Genomic DNA, 23,612 nt, shown 5'->3' with positions numbered 1-23,612 from the left:
GATTTAAGAATATCTGGGGACACATGATCAAGTAGTGACATGATGACTCACACATATAATTCCTATCACTGAGCCATTATTATAGTTTGTGATGATGTGAGAAACATATTAAACCTCAAAAGAGATGAACTTGATATATAGACTGTATTTTAGTTCCCTTTTAAGAGGGCTAATGCTGTGTATTTGCACTGTAGAACTTTTTTATTTTTTGTCTTTATATCGGTTACCTGTTGTCACTTCTCATGAAACTGGCTGACAGGTTAGGAATGTTAAATTAGAGATCTTTATTGTCATATACACTTCAAAAGCATAGTGAAATTCTTGTTTTACAGTTGTGGTAATGTATTAATAAATACATGCAGTAAATAAATAATAGTAGAAGAAGATAAATGAATGAATGAATGAATGAATAAATAAGATGCAGTAATTGAGTTTGCTCTTCTTAGACATCTGGTTCAGTAGATGATATGAAGCTCTGGAAAGTCAGCCCCAGTGATTTTAGAAGCTGTACGAATAGTCCTTTGGATGAGTATGTGATCCTGTCAAGTCAGGTTACCAAATCACACCATGATGCATCTGGTAAGGATACTTTCAATAGTGCAATGATAAAAGTTCACTTGTGTTTTAGTTTCCAGCCCAAAGCTCTATAGCATCCTCATAAAAAGAGCCATTGCTGAGCCTTTCTGAGCATGCAAGTGGTGTTGACTGAACACGAAAGGCTGCTGGCCCAGGAACCTGAAGCTGCTAACCATCTGGACAGGGCAGCTATTAGTATAGAGTAGAGCATGGCTGCCTGTGCTCTTTCTGAAGTCAACAATGACCTCCATTTTTTGTCAACATTCAGGGAGAGGTTGTTGTTATGGCACCATACATTCGAGTCTTTTACCTCCCTCCTGTAGGCCATCTCATCATTGTCACTTCTGAGGCTAATCACAGAGGTTTTGTGCTTCACTCCATAGTGGTCACTGTGCTGGAAGTCATTAACCGACCAATGAGTCACTTCTTTCAGTTTTCAAACGGTGTTGTTGTACATTGATAAACCATAACATGTTTTTGACAACATAAAATAGCAATTCATAGCACTGTCCAGTTTTCCTAATGTAATTGGAGCAAATTACTGAACTTGTATTGCAATAAGGTCACCTAGTGACAATGAAGCTGCTTTTGTTAACAGTGATGTTCCATTAACACTCAAGTCATCTACAATTTTAAGGGTGTTGTGCAGCCATTTTCAATGCAGGTGTTATCGTGTCGCTTCACTGGGGCTAAAGCTTGTTGATTGTTTTTAATTTCTTATTGGCACTTAATGCTTCATGGGGTAACCCCCACCCCCCCACCACCATTTTGGAATATATACTTACACAGGTTACACATTTGATGAAGTCTATACAGACAATATGTCACGTTTTTTGTCACGCTTTAAATCGGGCTTATTTTAAAACCTACATATATATGTTTGGTATCATTCTTTTTAGAATTTTTCAAACTGTAATGTGATGTTATTAGAATTTCAGATTCTTATTCCATTTTTAAATGATAAACTAAAAAAATCAAGAACTCAAGTCCCACGAGACAAGGCTTTGTGCCAAGAGCTTTAACCACGCCTGGGGCCAGAAATAAAAGACAAAGAGTAGATGACAAAGACAGCTGCTGTACAGGTAAGATGCAGATCACGCGGCACGCAGCAGCAGCAAGCCAGCAGTTGATCGAGTAATGAGGAGGTAAAAAAAACCCTGTATTTTTCCCATTGTATCACCTTGGGGTGCATTTAGCTCCCCTCTTCTCAACAAGAGCGGCAGAGATGTGAAGTGGTTGGTGAGCGAGCAGGCTAAGCCCCTTATATATATATATATATATATATATATTTGCAGCTGGAGAACCACAAAGGGAGAAAATGAATCACATATCATAAAGTAATTTTTATTCCTGAGCTTTCACTCCTACCAGGGGTCTTCATCATAGGAAAATGTTAGACTTAAAAGAATCAAAGGCAATATATAGGAATAACTTACGTGGGTGGGGTGGGGAGGGATGGATAGGTCCGTGTGGTCGGATGGTGGTGGTGGGGGGGGGTTTATTGGGTGTAAAGTCTTGTTTATTAAGAATAGTTCTTCTTAAGTTTGCATATGCTGGATTTATGTCCAAGTGTCTGTTGATGGCATTCTCATTTTATAACCAGGATTCAGCCAGCTCTCTGGAACTTTTAGTATTGGCTTTAAATTTTACTTGTACATCGTCCCAATTAAATGTATGTCCTGTTGATTTAGTATGCATATAGATCAATGATAGTGAGTCCTTTCTTCTGATGGCGTTGCGTTGTTTCTGTATACGTGTTGCAATTCTTTTTGAAGTTTGTCCAATGTATACAGCTGAGCAAGAACTGCATGGAATGCTGTACACTGCGTTTCGTGTTTCCGCTGTTGATTTCTTGTTTTTAGCATTAAAGAGGACCGTGTGCAGATTGTTCGTGGGTTTGTGTGCTATTCTGACACCTGACTTGGCCAGGATGCATGCTGCACCTTCAGACACATTGTGGTGATAAGGGAGTGAGTGCCAGGTGGGGCGGAGGTTCTGATTCAAGTCAATTGTTTGTTGAGTTTTTTGGCGTCTTCTGTGTAGGCTTCGAATAATGAATGTTTTTGAGTATCCGTTTGAAGTGAAAAGGTGGAAGAGATAGCGTCTCTCTTTCATTTTTGTTTCCTTCATATTACAATGGGTGTAGACTCTTCTGAATAGAGTTTTAACACAGCTCCGTTTATGAGATATCGGGTGATTGCTGGCGAAGTGTAATATCTTGTCTGCGTAGCATTCTTTACGGTAAACACTAGTGGTCAGGGTGGCGTCATTACTTCTTTCAATGTAGATGTCCAGGAAGCTGATGTTTCGGTTAATTTCTTTCTCCGTTGTGAATTGGATTGCCGGGAATATTGAGTTGATGTGGTTGTAGAATTCATTCAGCTGATCATTTTTTATTATGACGAATGTGTCGTCCACATAGCGTATCCAAATTTTGGGTGTGAACTGAGATAGAGCCACGTTTTCAAATCGCTGCATTACCAGTTCTGCTAGAAGTCCTGCTAACGGCGATCCCATTGGCATGCCTTCTTTCTGATGTAGCATGTTGGTATGTAACTGATGTTATACCAAGTATATTTTGCCAATACAAGGAGCAGGCAGATATATTTTTCACCGAAGTCTAAACCAAAAAGTCGGTAAATTGTGAAGTCCAATATTAAAAATACTAAACCAAACTTCATAGTTAAGAAAACAGATGCAGAGAATCGTTATTCAGACAAACAAGCAAAGAAACCCCTATTGACTGTTCTTTTTCAATTACTATCTGCCTTCTCAGAGAACTAAGAAGTGTACAAAGCTTACCTTTACACCTGTGATATCACATGCTTCCGTTAACATAGGCATAGCAACTGTCAACAGAATTTCTTGAAAATGACAGCACCCATGAATGGTCAAAATAGTGTTGTGGGAGGAAGAAGAGGAGAGAGGTAGGGAGCATGCGCTGATAGCACATTGCAGCACCCACCACACGCCAAACTACCTGGATTGGGACGGAAGTTCAGTGGGTGACACCTCAGCATCACACTGGAACAGTGCAAGTGTTTTCTACAGTGGTTGGAATGCCATTCCTGCCAGCAACCCCTAAGTTTACCCTGTTGGAGGACTTTCTGTGTGGGACAACACAAAAAATACACTGTGAAAACTAATTTAAAACAAAAAAACAAACTTGAGAATTTGATTCTGTGGGCTAAAAACTCTGTTTTACATGGGGAAGGTTTGATGAAGCCCATGAAAAATTCGCAGCTAACTTAACATTTTAGTTGAATCACATATAAATAAAAAAAAACTGCAAAATTTATAGTAGGAGGAAATATGAAAAAATCTCTTTCCACAACTACTTGTTAATCTACAAAAATGACAGAATATTTTTATGAATCATAATGTTGACATTATGATGGTTGCTGGCAATGCAGGCAAAATTACAAAGGTTCCTGTCATCACTTAAATAGCTTCTCAGACTGCTATTTTTAATACATAATTCTGTAAATCAGAGTAATACACTGCATTCACTGCATGAAAATATATTATTTCAAATGGCTCACACAACAACTATTTACATATCCCTCCAAAATGTCATGAGCAATGCAATTTATCATTGTGGATATTTAAATATTACTTCAGCACACCACAGTCCTTATTTATTAATACTTCACTCATAACTTAAAAATAGAAGATTCCCTTCTGTTGCATTTATTTGTTGGGTTCAAGCAGTAAAATTAACATCCACTCATTGACATGTGAGCATGGCAGGTAACACCATCATGCTTCATGATAGAAGATGACAACACAAACTCGGACAACCAAGCTTTGGATCTCTCTCTGTCAAAACAAGCAACTTTTTAGCATAGTAAAGGCTAATGATTTTGAATTAGCAATGGGACATTTTGACAATGATTTTAGGTTTCTGTTTTAAATTTTGATACTTGGTTTTCTCATGTTTATTTTTAGAAATAATCCACCCTGGCTTGACCCATTATCTTCCTGAACTTTAGAGATTCAAAGGCAGGCCTCAAAATCAAAAATCAGCCTTGTAGTCCTAACAAAAGGTATTAGGCAGCTCTTACTAAGTAAGCCTGGCCCTCATAAGCTCAGCAAGTTGGCTCGGCCGTTTACACTCCCAAGAAATCTCCAGAGCATTTAAATCTCCAAGGGGACAATTATAGGCTATGTTGATGGGAGTTATAGGAGCAGTTGCCCCCAATCCTAAAGTTGGGGGTAGTTAATGCCCCACTTGTACTAAAGTTGTTGGTGAACGATGCAAGTGAAAAGTCCATATGATAAAAAATATTTCCATACCCATTTTGTTTAAATAAATATTGCTGTAGGATACTAAAGCTACCTTCAGACTTCACTTTTGATGTTTTGCTCATATCTGATTTTTTGTTTGACCGTTTAAATAAATTATGCCGGCAATTCAAATCTAGTATGACTGCATCTACATCTGTCCTGAAAAAAAAATGAAATAGTTTACACAGATGTGACACAATTGACAACCACAGATACTTGCAACATGCTGACTGCTGAGTTGCTGACTTTAAATGTCTTCAATGTGAGACTGTATCAAAGGCTTTTTGAAACATTTTTAAAATTATTTACCCATGATTTGTATTCACTGTATCCTCACCAATATATGCAAAGAATGCAATATGAACATCCAATTGATGTACGAGTTTCAATATAAGCTTTTTGGTTTGGTGGGCCCCACTTGAAGTAATGGCCCAGTACACTAGAGTGTAGAAAATTGCACTGGCCATCACAGAGTTACAGAATATGTACAGGAACACAGTCAGTCTTCTAAGAAAAAAGAGTGGAAACTGAACTTTCTTATATTGTTCTTTTGTGTTACTAGACTGCATAGTCAGGGGGAGGTTGGACATTATTCTGGTATAATCAAGCACAATGTAGGAAAATAACATGCTTAGGGGTCTAGGTTAGTCTAAGGGTACACTCAATATCCTCAACTATGATCACTCATACACAGACAATTAATAGTTGCTCGACCATCTTATCTGTTTGCCTTTGAGATCTAGAAGAACCCAGAGTGTCTGCAATAATAAAAACACTAAAACAGAGAAAAGATGTGAATGGCGCACTAAAACTGACCTGTCCAGAACTGAGCTGCAAGGTAACATTACTAACCAACCCCACCCAACCACTAATATAAAGCTGTTTATAAAGTGTTTGTATGTTTATATTTTATACATTTTTTATACATATACAATTTTTAATACAGTGCACAGACAACATACAGTACTGCACTTAATCTGAGAAAATGAACCCAGAATGCCACAATCAAAAAACATTTGTACAGTATTTATGGCATAAAGGCTGAAATGTTTGCTCTGATCCATTAATTATCTGTAATAATAATTATGTAACTTATCACGCATGTCTTAGATGTACTCTCTAAAGACAGAATATGTAATGGATTGAATGTGAATTCATGTCAAAGTGTTCTTCACTGGACTTCTTGCCTTGTTCTGGGTTTGTTTTTGCCTCAGCTAAATACCCTTGCATAGGCCTGATCTCCAAGCAACCTTATAGAGAGATTTAAATGTGTTTAAAAACAGGCCATTAGACAAATGATTAAGACGAAAACAATTTTATTGATTATGTTTGCCCAGTTGTAAACAAGTTACATATCCCATAATTAAAATACTGAAATTGAAACCTTGTGACTTAGATATCAAATCCACAAGGATGTCCTGAAGTGAACATTCAGAATAATGAATGCCAATATTTTTCTGCATCAGGAAATTTTTTGGCTGATGTTAGTTTAGTAAATAAATAATTGGAACGCTAAAGTAAATTTCTTCAGTTGCATTACAGAGAAGAACAGTATTTACAAATATTTCACAGAAATGTGGCATGAAGCCGAAGCACATCTACTAGACATGCATTATGTATGTAATCATATTTCAGAACCTAAAGGTTAATGAATATTTGACACTGGAGCACAGCTCATTGTTTCTTTGTAAGACAAAGCCTCTGAACTGCAAAAGGTCAAAATAAGAATGTGGACATTGTACGATAAAACCATTGTTTCCTTTTTATGATGAGTTACGGGGATATTAAACGATGCAACATTTCCTGGATTCATATTTATGAGTGTTTTTGGATTCTTTTTTAGTATGCATTGTGTCTCATTGAAATTTAATTATGTAGAAATGACTCTAAAGCAAAAACCTTTTTACAAATGTGCTTCTTTTCCAGAAGTGTAACCATACAATGCATATTAAATGAAATTGTGTTTAAACAGGGGAAAGACATATGCAGTCAATTAGCTGTGTTAATCTGTGCTTTAGTAGCCTATCTATTGAGAAGACTTTCAGCCACATGCAATTTAAATTCCCAGCAGTCTGATTACCCATCCTCCTCCATAATATTACTTTTTTTGTTGTGGCGGTTAGTCATCTAAATTACAAGATAACATTAATAAAATGAGAGTATTCTAAAAGGTTACACAGTTTGCTACAAAATACAGCATATTTAGGGATGTTGTACACCAGTAAAGAAGACATGGAAAAAGCATCTGTATGAATCATATCAGAGGCATGATTTGACTAATTATTTTTAAAAACTACTTTTCTTGATTATCCAAGTACACTTAGATATTTTACTAAAGATGTTTTAGCATCCTAAATGGTAACAGTTGTATTATGTTGTTAGATTTCAGAAAAGCATTTCATAACATTGACCATTCTATCATGCTACACAGAATGGAAAATTACATTGGGCTCACATGCAGAATGCTTTCCAGGTTTAGATAGTATTTATCAAATTGATTCCAAGATGTACAGAAATGTGCTGACAGTACTCCATCATAATTCTCAGAAGTTAAATATGGTGTCCCGCAAGGCTCAGTACTCGGACCTTTACTGTTATGTCTTCACATGCTTCCATTATGAAATATCATAAAAAAACATTAATTGTTGCTTGTATGTAGATGGTACCTAATTATACATTTGTTTTAGACCAAGTGACATTTTTCTGATGCTGTCCTTAATTGAATTGTATCAGTGAGTTAAAGGAGTGGATGGACGAGAACTACTTGTCAAAACAGATAAAACTAAAATGTTAGTTATTGGTGGAAAATGATGCTCAGTTTAAAACACCATTACCTTTACTGAATCAGTTTGGAATTTGTTCTTTATACAGCTTTCAGTTAATTCAAAATACTGCTGTAAGAGCTATTCCACAAACCAGAAAATATGAATACATAACTACAGTTCAAGTCCCTGAACTGGCTCACAATTAAGTTTAACTTAATCCTCCTTTTAACACATAAACCTTAAATGGCCCGATCCCGCTTATTTATAACTTATCACTGCTTATAAACTAGAGCGCACATTGAGGTCTTGGCCTACTTAAGATTCAGAGGATTAATAAAATAACAGTTGGAGGTCGAGCTTTTAGTTACAGGACCCTGAATCTTTAGAATTATCTGCCCACTACTATAAGATATTCCCCTTCAGTCTCCGCTTCTTAAGTCCAGGGTGAAAACTTAATATTTTATTCTAGCATACGGGTGTGGGTGTGTATACTGTATGCGTGAGACACCAACAGCAAAAGAAAGAGAAGGAGTGATTGAGAGAGATGAGAACAGTACTTGAGATCCTATGAGATTCTGCACCTCTACTTAAATCCACTGAATTGGGTACATGGCCAAAAGGGGGCATCCTGGTTTGGATGTACTCACAGTGTCCGAGAAAGTGACTGTATATAGTGCTGCCTTTGACCTCAAGTGAGTGGTGTGTAATCGAGATGGTGGTGTGAATGTGCAGACAATGCACAAGGTAAAGGAAAGATCATTAGAGCTACACGGTAGGAGCTGTGGAAGATTGGAGTGACAATCAGCCTCAGTGATGATAAAACATTAGTGAAATAATGTCACAAAAAATCACAGAAAATGAAGATATTTTATCAAATAATTTTGTCATACAGTACAACAATCGAAGGGCAGAATTAAAATATATTCCAGCGTACCTCAAATATTCAGCACTAAAAAACAGAAATGCAAATGAATATTCATTAAATAAATGACACACTACACAACTAACACAGAGCAGTCAAAACTAAACATATTCAAAATTTTAGTCCAACTTCAAGTTGATGTGGTCCCAAATATTTAAGTTTCAGTTTCTGGTCATTAGACAAAATGCTATATTGCATTGTATTAAAGCAGTCGTTTGACAGGGTTTTATCCTTCAAGCTTCAAGGATGGTCTGAAAAATTCAGGCTGCTGCACGTGCAAGGAAAACAAAACATTATCTAGATAGGAATGAAGTACCTTATGGTGTTTCTGTTTTACTGACATTATAATTTACTAGACTAACCACATGTCCTGGTGGCAGGGACAGTCCTGATTTCACACTATGCGTTCATTGATTCGTCAAAAAAAAATCATCAAAATATCCATCCATCCATCTTCCAACCCGCTGAATCTGAACACAGGGTCATGGGGGTCTGCTGGAGCCAATCCCAGCCAATACAGGGCACAAAGCAGGAACCAATCTTGGGCAGGGTGCCAACCCACCACAGGACACACAAACACACCCAGCACACACTAGGGCCAATTTAGAATCGCCAATCCACCTAACCTGCATGTCTTTGGACTGTAGGAAGAAACTGGAGCACCCGGAGGAAACCCACGGAGACACGGGGAGAACATGCAAACTCCACACAGGGAGGACGCGGGAAGTGAACCCAGGTCTCCTAACTGCGAGGCAGCAGTGCTACTACTGCGCCAATGTGCCGCCCATCATCAAAATATATAAATGCAGAAAACTCCCATGAAACTTTAAACAGCATCGCAACATGGAACAAGAAGCAGACAAAAACAGAGCACCAGAATTGATTTGTTTACACTTCTAGCATCATGTGCAATCCCGTGTGTTCATTTGTTAAAGTGTTTTCATTTCTGTGCCCTGATCCCTCTCTAGTGATGATGAGATAAAGCATGCATTATGAGGATAGGCTTTAACGTTGGCATATATTCTACACAAGTGTTCCAACATGGAACTTTGAAAAACTGGTAACCCTATAATTTACCATCAGAGTGACACATTCACCTTATGTCCTCGCTGTAATAAAGTTTGCCTTTCGCTTCTGTTATTCCATAACATCTGTCATAACTGAATAGCTTTGCAAGTCCCATTTCATGAAAATGAACACAGTCAGATATGCTTAAGCACAAAAGGAATTACAAAAGTTTTTTTTTTTTATTATTTAGGTTATCTGTCACTTGCAGATTTTTATTCTATATGAATATGGGGTGTGTGTGTGTGTGAATAAGAAGAGTCCCTGTGAGAGACTAGAGTCCTGCCCAGGCCTGTTTTCAGCCTTTTGTCAAATTCTGGTGGGATATCATCTGGCTATACAACCCTGAAATGGATTGAGAAGGTTTTAGAACCTACTACTGAACTAAGTCCATTGAGGGCTACAGTTCCTGCACTGCCCTCAAATGCACCAGAATGATAGGTCATGAGCACATTTTCTAACTTTTCTGAATATTGTTCATTCCTCACATTATACAATTTTTGTGTGCTTTATTTTGTTAAGAAATTGTCTATTCTTATCTGAGCTATTGTTTTGTCCTTCTGGGGGTACGAGCACTGCTACAGAACAACCTTATCAGGTCATAATGATATACATTGTAAATATTTTTTCACAGAACTAAAACTAATATTTAAAAAAATTGAACTATGTATTAATCAAAATATCACATATAACCAAAACACAGATGACTAATTAGTTCATCAGATGAATTTTAAAGTATATGACAGTTGTCAGTTTTATAAAGTGACATTATGCGACCAATTAGAGCAATGCTTGTTGATGGGCAATGCTCTGTATTACCAGTACATATGAATTAAATTGTGTTACTAATGCTACACTATACTGATGAGCTCTTCTTTATAAATAGGTATTCAGTTTGCAATCTCTATATGTAAAACATGCAGTGGGTTTGCAGAAAATGTAATCAATGTTACTGAAAACAATTCACCACTTTATGGCTGGATATACTAGTGACTCCAAAACCTTTGTTAATAGTAATTAAAACACAAGCCATTACCTACTACAACCCACAAAAACAGTTCAGACACAAGGTTAGATTAACAAGTCATTTACTCTTTACATTCACATTACGACTACATATACAATACAACCATTGAAACATGTATAGGTGAAGTTCTGATGTAGTGGTGTACAAACTAAGTTGGGTTCCTTGGTGTTTCCATTAGGAGCACCCAACCTTTGACACAGTGCCAATGAATTGCAGGGCACACTGATGCACACACCCACATTCACACAGTCAGAATCTACTCTTTCAATGCATAACCACAGAGTACTAAAGACTTATCTATAGCCAAGAGCTTAAGGCAAACACCAACTCAAATGGGATGCTGGTTCATCTCAAGGTTCATTCATACACACAAACTCACACCAGCAAATGAAGTGTCAATAACAGCAGCTATCTAAAATTTCATACTAGATTTAGTTATTAATGGTGAAATTAAGTGGTTGTTTATTATATTGTTTACTATGTATATTCTAAGGGAAAGTATACTTAAAATAACAAATAAGTACTATAATTATAACATTTTGATTAATGAATATGAATTACTTCATTAAAATTAAAACATCTCCAGATTTACCAGTTTAATTGCCACTTCCTGATTCTGAATTTTTATTATAAACCTCTACACTAATGAGTTTTTATGACAAATCATTAAAATTACATTTTAACTAGGTAGAGAATGGGGGAAAATCTGAAAATTACAGGGCTATAAATACATAGTTTATCATGCTTCAGTAAAACAATATTTTGACGTTTTGCATATTTATTGATAACATAACAAGCAGCCACCCATAAATATATGCTCGTACAGTATATATGCTGTACATTTATCAAAACTTCTTCCTTCAAGCTATTTGAGAAAATCTTTTTTTTGTCCCTTTCACATATTCCTAACTTAACTAAGGTTTAACAAGGTGACTGCAAAACACAGACTTTATTGTTTTTCAGCTATTTCATTGTCAGGTTGAAATAACCTTCTCTGTACAGCCCAGTTTGTTGTAGACAGAAGTCATTCTTCATCCAGAATCTGATTTTTCTTCAAAGGGTCTTGGGGCAGAGAGGCACTCCAATACTATAATGATTTACCAGTATACTTTTTTCACTTTTCAGTCTTGTTACAATGACATTACTCTTGTTCTCTGTGTATGTGCTCGCTGATGAAGAGTCTCTATGTCAATAAAATCTTTGTCAATAAATTAATGAAAGTGTATCATGTTCATACAAATGGCCTAGTTGATTGTACGAAAAATGAATCCAGAACGGCCATAGAATGAGACTGTGTTGTTCTTTTTGTTAACCAACCAATGTAACATTGGGGTCACCATTTGTAATAATTACTTTATTGCATATTAATGCAATGGGTGTGAATGAATAACAGGTAAACCCTAAAATTACCACATATTCCTTTGTAGGCTAAAATGGAAAATAATATTGCCTATGAAGGTATGCCCGGATTTTAGCAAAGGTTCACTAGGGCAGTAGTCAGGGACCCCTACCCGTAGAGGGTCCCAAAAAGGCACTTTTTGTTGTAAATTTACTGGATTTGCTAGTGACCTTGCTTGCTGAATAATTACTTCCTTAAAATTTGCCTAGTGGCTGACTTTTAGTCAAACCTTTTTCCCAGAACCCCATGAGCTGAATGAGGCTAACATATTGTTCATTCCTGGGTGGTTCTGGGATAGATCACCAGGGTAACGGGCTATTTTTACATTCCTTGAAGTTAAAAATATCTATTTGGACACATGTTTATTGAAAATCTGTCTAGGAAAAGTTAACAAAAACTAACAAAAGACTGCTAATCATAGTAATAATGCTGATTCCTTTGCTTCACACACTGTTATTAGTGATAGGAGGTTTGGGGATGCAGTAAGTGATAAAGGAGCATTTTTATCATTCTGATTTTAGTTTTTTTGCTATTATATATATATATATATATTGCCAACATTCCACCCAGCTCAGCTCACCGTCTGGGAGCTCCCACAATCCTTTTATATTCCCTGACCCGGAAGTGTTCCAATCCCCAGTCCATGTGATCTCCTATCACTTCCGAGTCAGATCAAAAGTCCTTTTTCTTCATCCTGGAAGCACATCATTCCCCTTGTCCATGTGACTTGGACATACTTCCGTGGCGTAATGCAAATAAACGTCGTTCCTCCCTGCAGCATCTCCTAGCTGCCCCCATGGTATCCAGCAGGGCTGTGCATAAAGACTCCAATGTCCATGATGCCATGCTGGTCTTTGGGGCACCTCCATACTGCAGGGAGGGCTCCACCTGGTGGCGTGGGGGTATTGGCCGGGTTGATTATCTTTTTACAATGTTAAGCAGTGGAATATAACAGGCAGCAAGTGAACAGTCAGTTCTTGAAGGTGATGCATTGGAAGCAGGATCAATGCACAAGAGTGAGGATCTGAGCGACTTTGACAAGAGCCAAATTGTGATGGCTAGAAAATTGGGCCAGAACATCTCTAAAACAGTAGGTCTTATGGGGTGTTCCCAGTATGCCATGGTTACTACCTATCAAAAATGGTTCAAGGAAGGACAGTGAACCAGTAACAGGGCGTTGGTGACCCAAGGTTCATTGATGCATGTAGGGAATGAAAGCTAGCCCGTCTGGTCTGATCCCACAGAAGAGCTAATATAGTTGCTGAAAAAACGTTTTAGAACACACAATGTATTGCAGCTTCCTGCATATGTGTCTATGGAGCAGCAGACCTGTTAAAGAGCTCATGCTGACCCCTGACCCCTGTCCACTGCACAAGAATGTCAGAACTGGACTATGGAGCAATATAAGAAGGTCACCCAGTCTGATGAATCCTTTTTTTTTTTAGATCATGTGGATGGCAGGATGTGTGTGCATTGTTTGTCTGGGGAAGAGATAGCATTAGGATGCATTGTCGGAAGAAGAAAAAGCCAGCAGAGGAAGTGTGATGTGTTTATTTTACTCTATGTGACTCTGAGACCTTGGAGTTGATGTATAGAACACATATGGACACCATTTTCTGAAGAAAGAATTGGAGTGAGCTGTCTGCTAATTCAAAATCTACTCCAATGTGAAAAAAGACAATGTGAAAAAAATCTGTTTAAATGTTTCAGGTGTTCCCTTTTATTTTCTTATCTACAGTATATATAGGATGCAAAGTTGAATAACTGATTCACTCACTCAGTCGCAAATATGAGCAGAAGTAAATTTGGCTTTAAGTATAAAAATGCCTGTTGGGGCTCGGGAGTCCAAAATGTTTTCCACCAATTGCTTTAATCATGGCAACCAAAAAACTATTTTTTTTTTATATAAACTGTTAATAGAAATGAGAAAATACTACAAAATGTTCAATGTGCTTCCAGCTTTCAATGGTTTCAAATTAAGGATAATAGGGTCCAGCTGTATACCTGAACAATTAATGCAGTAATCAATGGCGATATTCAGTGAACGAACAAACTAATTATTTTGCACTTGTCTTGGTCTCTGAACGAATGTACTGGTTCACCGACATTAAAGTACAAATTCTTTCTAGGCATTCTGCAACAGTCCAGAGCTATCATCTTAACTTCACTTAAATGGCTGCTGTCTTCATGAAATAGCCTATCTGTAAACTGTTTCAGCAAAATGGTCATGATGACAACTAGACAATGACTGACTTATTAGATGACGCCAAACACCTCCCATTGATCAGTTCATTCTGACTGAATTACATTTACCGTCTCAGTATGTACGCTGACTGATTGAATGAACCAGCATGCCTCCTACTGATCTGGAGAACCATTGCAAGTTCATTCACAACCTGCAGACAAGAGACTTGCAGTGCAGCACACTAAACTAATTCACGGAAAGAAACTGTGTAGTGAAATGAGGAATGAACTGCAGTACAGTACACTGTAGTAGTTCACTGAAAGAATACGTTTGTGTACTAACTGTAGAAAATAAGAGACTCACAGTACATTGAATTGCATTTGATGATATATGTATGGAGTTTGCATGTTCTCCCCGTGTCTGCGTGGGTTTCGTCCGGGTACTCCGGTTTCCTCCCACAGTCCAAAGATATGCAGGTTAGGTGCATTGGCGATCCTAAATTGTCCCTAATGTGTGCTTGGTGTATGTGTGTGCCCTGTGGTGGGCTCGCGCACTGCCCAGGGTTTGTTTCCTGCCTTGCGCCCTGTGTTGGCTGGGATTGGCTCCGGCAGACCCCCGTGACCCTGTAGTTAGGATATAGCGGGTTGGATAATGGATGGATGGATGGATATATGTATGACAGATTGCATCAGAAAGGACGGAATATAAAAGAAATTGCAACAGATTAATCCAAAACTGAAAATAACTAGTGATATTTAAATGTTCTCACAGTTTTATCGTGATGTCTGCACTATTCTAAGGTTCTATTTGTATGATGTAGCCCTGCTGCCTCACAGCTAGGAGACCTGGGCTCGCTTCCTGGGTCCTCCCTGCGTGGAGTTTGCATGTTCTCCCCGTGTCTGCATGGATTTCCTCTGGATGCTCTGGTTTCCTCCCAAAGTCCAAAGACATGCAGGTTAGGTGCATTGGCGATTCTAAATTGTCCCTAGTGTGTGCTTGGTGTGTGTGTGTATGTGTGTGCCCTGAGGTGGGCGGGCGCCCTTCCCGAGGTTTGTTTCCTGCCTTGCACCTTGTGTTGGCTGAGATTGGCTCCAGCAGACCCCATGACCATGTAGTTAGGATATAGCGGGTTGGATATTGGATGGATGGATTGTTGAAATTTTATTTATTGTCAAATTTCAATAAACTGTTTGTATTGTTTGGTGGTTAAAGTTGTTACACAGTTATGATACTATGCTAGATTTTAAGATAGAATATAGCTTCTTGTTGTTTTTGAAGTGAACAAATCAGTGATTCAAAGATATAAATCATTTTGGCCACTGAACGAAATGAATAAAATCAGTAAAAGAATAATTTTGCACATCACTGGTAATCAAGAAACATACCAGAAATTTTATGGAACTCACACTTCTGAATTTTAACAACACGTTCTTTAAAATATATAGAGTGGCAATCCATATTTTTGGAAAAAATGTAAATATGATCAGTGGGTCATAACAATATTGAATGACCCAAAAGATTTTTTTTTTTTACAAATGACTGAAAACCTGTTGGTGAGTTTGCCAGTTGATACGGCATGTTTAGATGTTCATAATGCCCAGAGGTTATTTTAAAAGCACTCTTCCAGTCATCCTCCTTCGTAATACGGATGAAGTTATATGCACTACAAAGATCAACTCTAGTAAGGATAGAAGACCCAGTAATTTGATCAAGGAGAGCTGAAATAAGGGGAAGAGAGTAATTATTCATAACCTTTATTTTATTTAAGTTACAAAAATCTGTGCAGGGGTGGAGAGACTCCTCTTTTTTGGAAACAAAAACAAAAAATACCACACCCTAAAGAACTATTGAATAAATCCAGTTGCTAAATTATTTCTAATGTAATCATGTATGGTTTTAAATGCAATTTGAAATAGAGGACAAATGCAACTTTTAGGCAGATGAGCCCTAGGAATCAGATTGATAGCACAACCATAAGCTTTATGGGGTGGGAGATGGAGGAAATTTTTGTCTAGAAAAAGTGACTTGAAAACACTGGAAACACAGTAAGTTAACCCAATATAATTGCCTGATAAAGTGAAGTTCGAAGTCAGTTTTAAATGCATTGTAGGCTCCATGCTACCAATTCCTCATTCTCCCAGTCAATTGCTGAAGAATGCTTCTTGGGAAATTCCAGGATAATTGTGGGATTGGACACTGGAAGGATGAAAAACAAAATCTGTTCTTTTTGGAAAGAGCCAATAGACAGAGTGATAGCTGAGGTTACTGAAGTAATAAGTCCCTCACCAGTTAGCTCACAGTCAATACTGGCAATACATAACAGTACCTTTAATTATTTTTACTTCTGTACTTTACCTTACAGTGAAATCCAAGCTAATAAAATTTCTATATCTTCAGGATCAATAAATATTTTCTATTAATGCAAGGGCAAAACAAATTACTTTTAAATTTGACACAACAGATTGTAACGGCCGACCCCTTTACCCAGCCGGCAGCTACACCTCCAAGACCTGTGGCCTGGATAATTTACTGAGAAATCTAACTATCAAGCCGTACTTCTACACAATTAAACTTTTCCCCACAATCGACGGTATAAATGCAAGTACACAAAAGCAGGATGTAAAATTAAACGGATTAAATGTATTAAATGAAACAAGACATGCCACAAAACAGATATAAATATAAATATCCCTCCACCCCAGCAACAACAAGACAGCACCAAATATAAATACAAAAACCCTCCCTTGTCCCTGTAACATATAACACACAACACGAACAACAAAATGACTGATAAACAGAATGATTGTGAACTTGAGTCCGAATATAAAAAATGTCCTGAATACGGATGACTGAACTAGCGGCAATTGTGGTGTTTGATTTTCCCGGCGATTGGAGCAACCTCACCGTGATTCCTCGGCGTATGGTGGATGGTGCATCGACCCCGGGGTCTCAGCAGATGCAGGTTGAAAGACAGTCCGGAAAATGAAAAGCAAACTGGTGAAAGGCGCGATGTGAAGAAACAGCAAGCAAGTTGAAGTGGTTGAAACAAAACGGTCTTTTTTTCTCCTCCCTCTTTCCTCCTTTTTCTCCTCTCTCCTGATTACTTAAATAGTCTGTGACGGCTGTGATTGGTTAATTAAGAACAGGTGTTTTCCAGGTTTGCGGCTGTGGTCTCCTTCCATCATCCGTCCTCCTTTACGGGGACGGCATTAACTGATACACATACAAACAGCAAACGGGACAATGAAACGAGACGCACTCAGAACTGACATTTAAACACTAACTATGTGGCCCCGCTACAAGATGCCCATCCTACCAACCATTATATGGGATGGGCTCTTTAAGTTTTCCTGTAACTTAGGGCAATTTGCTGTTAAAACATTGGCTAAGGCTTGTGGCTGCCTCCTTCTCCCCAAAGCAGAGGAGTGCCTTAGCATAGATGAATTATCATATCTGCATTAATGTTCCACTAATTCTAATACAAAATAGGAATACAACAGCCTGAGAATCATTTATATCGACTGGAACTGATTATTAGTTCATAGTTTTTCCTTCACCCTTAAAAGTTGGCTGCAAATATAAAATTAGTATTTCTACTACTAGATTACATTGTTACCAAACATAATAAATTGTGTGAGGGCAGAAAACAAATGAATTCTGATTTAATACTGACTTAAATTAAGTAATGTTTTACTAAATCAGCATTCAGCAGGTTTTGAACAACTGTGTTATTTTACCAAAGTGCTGTATACTTTAACATGGCATTTTTATAACTTCACTTTAACTTAATACTGATACTCTGTATGTTCAATTCTTCATAATAACTATTCACAGTGGCTCCAAAATCCATACTGACCCCTACTCTCTCTTCTGTTTCTTTTTCCGGTTTCTTTGTGGTGGCGGCCTGCGCCACCACCTCCTACTCAAAGCATCATTATGCACCAACATTGATGGACTGAAAGCCAGAAGTCTACGTGACCATCATCATCAGGTCCTTCCATGAAAACCCTAAATACAAAGAGGACTGTTTGACTTATGTTAGGCAGATTGCCCAGAGGGGACTGGGCGGTCTCTTGGTCTGGAACCCCTACAGATTTAATTTTTTTCTCCAGCCTTTTGAGTTTTTTTTTGTTTTTTCTGTCCTACTTACTCTATGTTAATTAATGTTGACTTATGTTTATTTTTTATTGTGTCTTCTATTTTTCTATTCATTTTGTAAAGCACTTTGAACTACATTTTTTTGTATGAATATGTGCTATATAAATAAATTTTGATTGATTGATTGATATAAATAATAATACCACATTTGAAAATCTGATTTTATTTTAGGGAGATACATGCAAAAAGCATTTGTTTGGTTCATGACCTACTGTTTAATGGTTAAATAAAAATCTGCTGTTACTTAGTGTATCATCCCTTTCACTGATATAGTAAATGTGTGAGAATGATGAAGACCTTCAAAATGAGTACAGATACAAATTAAACAATTGGGACAGTTGGAAAGCAGCTGCCTTTAACACAGTTAGAAATTGTAATGGACAGTCAATACATCAGGACTCCTCTTAATTGCTTCACCACAGGGTCTGACAAATGCAATGAATACAGTGCATGAGCTACTATTGTCAGGCATCTGTGCTTGCTGTTGTGATTTAGGAGTACAGAAATGGAGATTACTAAGCCTGTTTTTGAAACAGATATACATGGCCCATATTGTTTTTGATTTACTTTACTGTAAGCTCTTTTGATTTTGAAATTGGGCAGCAACATCAACTTTTGGGTTCCAGGATCATTAGGTTGAGAACACTACATGTGTGGATTTTCTTCTGAAACTTTTACTGTGTTTACTACTTTTTAATTAGATTGTGTTTGATTCTTTAAATATGTCTTTCATCACACTACAGAAATATTGTCAATAAAATCTAAATGCCACCATTTGTGTGTTTGCTGTATGTGACTTTATGTGTGGGGTGTGTTTATCCTTTGCAACTATTATCAGTTTGATTGATTCTCACTCTTTAATGACCCTAAATAAGCATAAGGATAGAAGAAAACTGTTCGAATAACTAGTGTTTAAACTCTTGCATATGATACCGGCTCAGATGGGGTTCTTATATAAAACATCCTTTTGCCCGTACTGATCGTAGTATGCCTATGGTCAGAGCAAAAGAATTGGACATTAAACCAGTTATGTCAGGCACTGTGTGGACAAAACAGAAAAAAAGTAGTAACCTGTAAAAACAACAACAAAAGACTGGAGATGAGGGATTTCAGACTCAGTCCTTGGAGATTAACAGGAGTTGCAGGTTTTCATTCAACCATTTTCTTAATTAAAATGATCAATGCTAATTTGAATTACTAATGCTAATGACTTAATCTACTTCACTCATTCACTGTTAAAGATGTACGGCACCTTCATTTCTTGCCGTTCTTGCCATTTTTTGCCATTTCTTCTTCTATTCAACACCTTTATTTATAACCTTTAAATCTGTGGACACTTGCTGGCAACAGGAAGGGGATAATTCATATTCTACATATTATCTGAATATTATAAAACTAGTATCACTTATATTGAAGTAAATAATGGTTACTGTGCATAGGAACTACTTACAATAGTCATGTCCAGTATAGTTCACCCAGACCAGGTAATAGGCTATATACTATATTTGTCTAATAATACAGCCTATAAACAATCAATGTTTCATTCATAATTTTTATCGATATTATTGTTTAGTGAGTAGACCTTTTTCATTACCTTATATACCAGATTACCCACTGAAGACAGCTAATAAAATACATTTTTAAATATATGTTATCTCTTGTTCTGCGTGTCCCTTAAAGACCTTTCCTTGGAATCCTTGTGCGCAGGACCGTCTCTTGACTGGCACTCCCTCTTCTCAATTGCATTCCCGTAAAGCCTGCTACTCAAACTGTCACTTTCAAAGCACCTTGCTTGCCTCCTGTCCTTTTATACTTGCCAGCTTTGAAGTCCACTCTCAACGTGCCTCCTACGCCTTAAAGTCTCCTCTTGTGTCTCATACTCACATTAACTTTTTCTTTCACATGACCAAAGACAAACAGACTAATCAGTTTACTCATAGGGGCCGGACTCACACAGAGACCGTAATGTTTTATTATATACTAAAATGGATACTAAGTAATTCTGAAATATTTGTATTTTTGCTAAGTTTTTAATTGCTATTTTCTTTTTAATTCACAGTTATCTATAGAGTTTGCTCCTTTAATTTTATCCAAATTCATACAACACTGAATGTGACAATTTCTCTAGTCTTTTTTTGTAGTTTTTTTGCTATTTGTAAAAAGCATTTCTTAATGACAAATAACAAATAAAACAAGAGTAACACTTTAGGTACTGCAAAAATTAATCTATTACTCGTTATGTAGCAAGACCTTAACAAAGGCTTCTTTTGGTCTTCATAACACTTATAAAACATCAGTAGATCAGTTATTCATCTCTGTGCAGTGCTGCATATTGACATGATGGTAAAATGACTTGTAAATATGAAGGATTCACAGGTCTTATACTAAATAAATAATATCAAGAGAAATGTGTCTTAATTAAACCACCTCAGACCCCTCCAAATTGAAGTTCTCTTAGTAGTTTCCATTGCAGAGATGAATAAACACTTTACTGATGTCTACAAAGTTTCACGAAGACCCAAAGAAGCATTTGTTAAGGTCTTGTTACATAAGAGTAAATAAGTAATAGGTGCATTTTTGGAGTACCTAAACTAAAATTTTACCGAAACAAGCATTTGAAGCTATAACAAGGAACACATATATTTATTAATTTCTTAAAAATATTTGTAAGCCAGGTAGGTAAGTAATGAAATCAGTAAAAACTAAGAATGACATGCTAATTGTAAAATTAATTAAAATAAAACCATGTAGCCACTGAAGTCACCAGGCCTGAACTTACAATCTCTGTTATAAAACATTTCTCATATTCAAAATTAAAACTTACTATAGCATTTTCAGTGTTTGCAAATTTAAGATGCACACTTTGAAAGCCTTGAAAGCAGTAGTAATGCTTTGATATCTTTACATTCAATAGCTACATCTCTCAAAATCCTCAAATAATCGAATTCATCACAATATCCTGCATTTGATTTCTTAGGAGTATTTACTAGAATAAATCCACATTAAGTCTGAATTACCATCACAAAATCAATCATTCATATCTTATAAAGACTAAACTATCCAAAAAAGAAACATAGTAAATTTCATTATCTGCTGTTCTGCCACAGTTACAGTAAATATCAAAATGCAAGCTTTTCTGAAAGCTCAGCTGAATACTGAAAAGTAAATTCTTATTTGTATTATATAGAAGTATATCTAGGTAGAATGTATATAAAGATTGGTTTGTCAGGTTTCATACAATAAAAATATGTTAAAGAAAATATTTAAAAATGAAAGGTTTCCCTTAAATTAAAAAGAAAAGAGAATATGCAATTGCTACACTCTTTCTTGTATGCAAAAATGTACCACAAGGGGGAATGATGCATTAAAAACTGCATTAGTTTCATAGGAAAGATGTGTAATTGCCTTTTTTCAGTGACTTATCTGGTACAAAAACAAATCTAGAAAAGCAATCTCCAGCACTTCACAGTTATGGCACCTCACACTTAACACATGCATACATCAACTGAAAATCAATTTCAGGCTGAACTGTAACTCCTCCATCACCTAACATAATGACAACGAACTGAGTTTGTAAAATGTGGTTTGTGAAATAAAACAGGCAAGTGTATAATGCGCCCCTCCAAGAACACTTATGATGTAGGGACTTCGATGCCCTTAAGATGCTTTGTGCTATATTGTTTGTAGCCCTTCACACCAGAAACAGATATCCATGACAAATTCTTCTTAGAGATGGGTTGGATTATATGTGATGCAAAAATTTCACTCACATGATGGTTCCAACAAAACCAAGAATAAACATAATGGTAGACTCTTTACCAATAAGTCAAATGGAGTTGAGGGAGCAAGAAACCATGGATTCAACAGAATGCCATGATTGGGTATAACAAGCCAACTTGTCTGAATCCAGGTGGTAAACTGTTTTGGCATTTCTGTACAAGGCATCACATTTCCATAACAAAAGCCATGTTTAAACAAAGAGTTGTTTATAACCAAAAGAACCTGGCACATACTTGTCATTTCATAACATTCAGTGTGGTCTGGTCCCTCAGGTAAAGAGTAGTGCTACATGGAGGGTTGGCACAGATAGCAGGGGGGTTCATGTAGAAAGAACAGTATGCAGGAAATTGGATGTGTGTCTTAAGGCAATTTAGCAGAAGCCTTTTTTTGGAAAGAACTTAGCACTCACTTCAGGATAGGCTACATCAGCATTTTGGAGAAGGTCATTTGTAAATGGACCCAGTTCAAACCACAGTATCGGAAGAAACAGCCTGTGGTTTCAAATTTTTAAGAGGTAGGTAGCGTTCTGCATGTTTTCACCCAGCTAATATGAATTCTTATTTTAGCAATCTTTCCTTTCTCTTTAATTAATTTTTTTAGTATTGTTTAGTTGTTTTCTGTTTTGGCACAGGCAGTTGGGAAGTTTTCCAGAACTATACTTTGTTTAGGGCATCCCTGAAGAGAGTTCAACAGTAAAATACCTATACCTATAAAGTTAAAGGAGAGTGAAATAATCACAGGGGCTAAATGTTCTAGGAATAAATTAATAACATTAGAACATTAGAACACTCTAGACGAGAACAGGCCATTCTGCCCAATAAAGCTCGCCAGTCCTATCCACTTATTTCTTCCAAGAAAATATCAAGTCGAGTTTTGAAAGTCCCTAACGTCTTACTGTCTACCACACTACTTGGTAGATTATTCCAAGTGTCTATCGTTTCTTGTGTAAAGAAAAACTTCCTAATGTTTCTGCGAAATTTACCCTTAACAAGTTTCCAACTATGTCCCCATGTTCTTGATGAACTCATTTTAAAATAACAGTCTCGATCCACTGTACTAATTCCCTTCATAATTTTAAACACTTCAATCATGTCACTTCTTAATCTTCTTTTGCTTAAACTGTAGAGGCTCAGATCTTTTAATCTGTCATCATAATTCAACCCCTGTAGCCCTGGAATCAGCCAAGTCTCTCTTCTCTGGACCTTTTCTAACTCTGCTATGTTTTTTTTGTAGCCTGGAGACCAAAACTGCACACAGTACTCAAAATGAGGCCTCACCAGTGCATTATAAAGGTTGAGCATAACCTCCTTGGACTTGTACTCCACACATCGTGCTATATATCCTAACATTCTGTTAGCCTTCTTAATGGCTTCTGAACACTGTCGAGAAGTCGATAGCTTAGAGTCCACTATGACTCCTAAATCCTTCTCATAAGGTGTACTCTCGAT

At 36.9% G+C, this 23,612-nt stretch overlaps 1 protein-coding gene across 12 annotated transcripts in view; it reads right to left on the bottom strand.

Moving 5' to 3' along the window:
• Nucleotides 1-23,612, bottom strand: part of dmd (dystrophin) — a 2,654,580-nt gene that overhangs the window by 1,866,145 nt on the left and 764,823 nt on the right. The gene's annotated exons all lie outside the window — the stretch shown is intronic.

Source organism: Polypterus senegalus, chromosome 2, assembly GCF_016835505.1.
Source record: "Polypterus senegalus isolate Bchr_013 chromosome 2, ASM1683550v1, whole genome shotgun sequence".
NCBI lineage: Eukaryota > Metazoa > Chordata > Cladistia > Polypteriformes > Polypteridae > Polypterus > Polypterus senegalus.
The sequence above is the reverse complement of the archived record's forward strand: the minus strand, read 5'-3'. Positions and strand labels throughout refer to the sequence as shown.